Here is a 3,158-nt window from a genome sequence, read left to right as displayed (position 1 = left end):
GGGTGGCTGGGTGGGAGGCGCACAGTGCCATCTCCAGGCAACAATTCCTCTTTCCCAGGAAGCTGAGCCTCTGGCTTTCCAGAAGCCAAGATCTCTTTTCCTACTCTTTGTTGCTCCCGCAAAGCCCACAGAGGACCATCGTGGTGGAACGTAGATCTCTGGGAGGGGCAGGCCCCAGAGTGGAGACCTGAACGTGGGTGGGTGAGTGTCCCACAGAGAGGTCTGCTCTGCGTATTCCTGGAGATGGCAGCCTGGAGCTCAGAAAGAAAGACACACTCGAGTCCACGCCCGGACACACACGGGCAAGAGATCTGCTCATGTGTGACAAAGATGCCATGTTTGAAGCCCCAGGAATCCTGGAATTGCTGCCTGGGCTTTGCTAGGAGGAAGAAAGGGGCAGACTTTCTTTTTTTTTGGTCTTTTTCGTTTTTATCGGTACCAGGGATCGAACGCATGACTGCCTGCTTGCAAGGCAGGCACTTATGCCGCTGAGCTAAACCCCCAGCCCCAAGGGTCAGACTTTCTGAAGGATGTGTCATGGCTGCAGGAAGAAATGTGTCCAGTGGACTGTTGTGACTGTGTAGAGTCGTTTCCTATAGCACTGGGAGACAGAACTCTCAGTGAGTCTCACAATTGGCTGCTTCTGACGGTAAAATACTGGCGTGTACTGGTTCTGTCAGATATGAATGAGTTATTATAACTCTCAGCCATCTGGTGATAACCTGGTTACCTGGTAAGTGTTCAGAAACTTGCTCACAAGATTCCCAATGCATAGTATTTATAACATCTGCTAATTTCCATAATGTAACTATTCCTGCTGTGGTCAGTTCCAAGACAGCACCATGGTATCACTGGTCTTGAAATTGAGAACCAGTTGCTCTCTTGGGCCTTGCTGGGCCAGCTCCAGAACACCTGCTGGTGATGAGGGCTTGGCTACTGATTTACATTCCGTACCTCACCTGACCTTCACTTACCGGGAGGATGATCATGTCTGTTTCATAGGCGGAACCCGAAGCTCAGAGAAAACGTATCACTGCATCCACTTTCCACAGCCAGGAAGGCGACTTGAGCCCAAGTCTGCTGTTTGCCAAGGCTGTCCTCTCTCTTCCTTGACTCCCCAAAGCTGTGCTGCACATCTGAGGAAGCTGGACACTCATTGTCTGTACTTTTATTTTCTGCTGCAGAAGGAACCACGGGCCGAGGGGTTTCTCGGGCCTCGAGCTGTGCCACCCTGGGCAAAGGTGACTCGCGCAAAGTGAATCTGTGCTGGGTACTTTCTTCAGTGTGTCTGTTTTCTGGCTATTTCTAATTATAGATTAGAGTTTCCCTGGACTCCTGGATTCTCACAGTTACTGTAGGCATGCTAGTCTCTGTACAGTTGTCCAAACCAGTGCATGTGCGTGTGTGCGTGCATGCGTGTGTGTGTGTGTGTGTGTGTGTGTGTGTGCAGAAAGCTGTTACTCAGCCATGTCTTCTGCTTTCTTACTCTCTTTTGTTACTGTCTGCTATCCCCAAATAGTAAACTCCCGGGTAACAGGACACTTTCTGGACTACCCTTCCCAACCGTGACATCCAGTCCAGTCATGAACACAACAGAATTCTCTGATAGACCCCATCCTTAGAGAGAAGTGAGTTACATGCACAAAAGGAGGCAAACTTCCATCCGTGAAACTTGAGGCATTGGATTGGGCAGTGCAAAGATTAGAATAGATAACCAGACACAGAATTCGCCTTCAAAAAGTCCTTCAGATCCAGGTGTGGTAGCATGCTTGTAATCCCAGTACTTGGGAGGCTGAGGCAGGAGAATTGCTTTGAGTTTGAGGTCAGTCTGGGCTATTTGAACTACATAGTAAGACCCTGTCTCACAAAAAAAGTGCCTGAGGACTGAGGATTGAGTTAGATGTGGTGGTAGCGCACACTTATATTCTTAGCTCCTTGGGGGGCTGAGGCAGGAAAACCACACGTCTGAGGTCAGTCTCGGCAACTGAGAGAGACTGTCCTAAAAATATAAAATGCAAAGGTAGGGATGGGGCTCAGTGTAGAGCTCTTGCCTAACATGCGTGAGGTTCTGGGTTTCATCCCTAACACTGTGAGAAATAAAAAGAAAACAGAAAGAAAAGGGAAGAAATTTCCTTAAGTTAGGAGAAGGTGACAACACATCACGCAGGTGAAGCTCAGGACCTACGCGAATGCAGACTCAGCCCTGAGCAGATCCTAGGGAGAGCCGTGTTCCACAGGACAGAACGGCAGATGAGTAACTACTAACCGAAGTGACCAGTGCCAGTGATGCGAGTCTGGGTGGTGACATTCGAACTGGACCTTGCAGGATATGAAGGGCCTCACCATGTGGGGAGAATACAGAGAGACAAAGCCAGAGGCGTAGGGGACAGCGGGTGACGGTGGTACCAGGAATGAATACATTAGGCAGGGGCCAGTCTGAGAGCAACGCTCAGGGAGCTGCATCAGAGGACCTGGGTTTGCCCCTCTCCTTCCCACCTCACGCATCCCCTGACTCCATCACCGGCCTTACTACAAGAAGAGGACAGGAAACTGGGGTGGTCATGTTTGGCTTTCTTTCTGCACAACAGCAATGTCTTCTGTGTGCCTCTCAGAGGCCTAGATTCAATGGAAGGGGAAGGGAGCGGGCCCTCTGGTGGTCATCTGTGATGCTTTTCCTCTTTTAGAAGTCTGATCCAGCCCTGAGCTCCCATGGGGAACCACTGCACACAGTAAAGAGTCACCCCTGAAGGCCATAGAGATGAAGGTTGTCAGACCAGCGGACACTCAGGAGGAATCGCAGTCCACTCTTCATCCCATGATGTAATGTCCTTGTCAACATCCTGCCAAGTGGCACCTAGCTTCCGCCATTTTTTCTGCTCATGAAGGAATCCAAATCACATTTAAAATGAAAGTCTCACTTCTTGTGCTGCTTCACAAGTGTTCATTAATCCACGTGAATGGACTGAACTGATAATGTGGACAGAAATAATATTTCAGGAGATCATGATTTATGGCTCCTAATCATGAGACTGCTGACATGGGAGGAAGGTCTACTGGTGTTATACGGCATTAAAATGTATAACCCAACCCGAGGGGTAGAAGCTCCCAGTGTGGAAGAAAGTTCTTGTGGTGACCACTGGCATGCTGGTGGGAACTGT

The sequence above is a fragment of the Cavia porcellus genome, unplaced genomic scaffold (genome assembly GCF_034190915.1).
Source record: "Cavia porcellus strain 051 isolate PalLab524CR breed Dunkin Hartley unplaced genomic scaffold, mCavPor4.1 scaffold_32, whole genome shotgun sequence".
Classification (NCBI taxonomy): Eukaryota; Metazoa; Chordata; class Mammalia; order Rodentia; family Caviidae; genus Cavia; species Cavia porcellus.
This window is presented reverse-complemented; position numbering follows the sequence as displayed.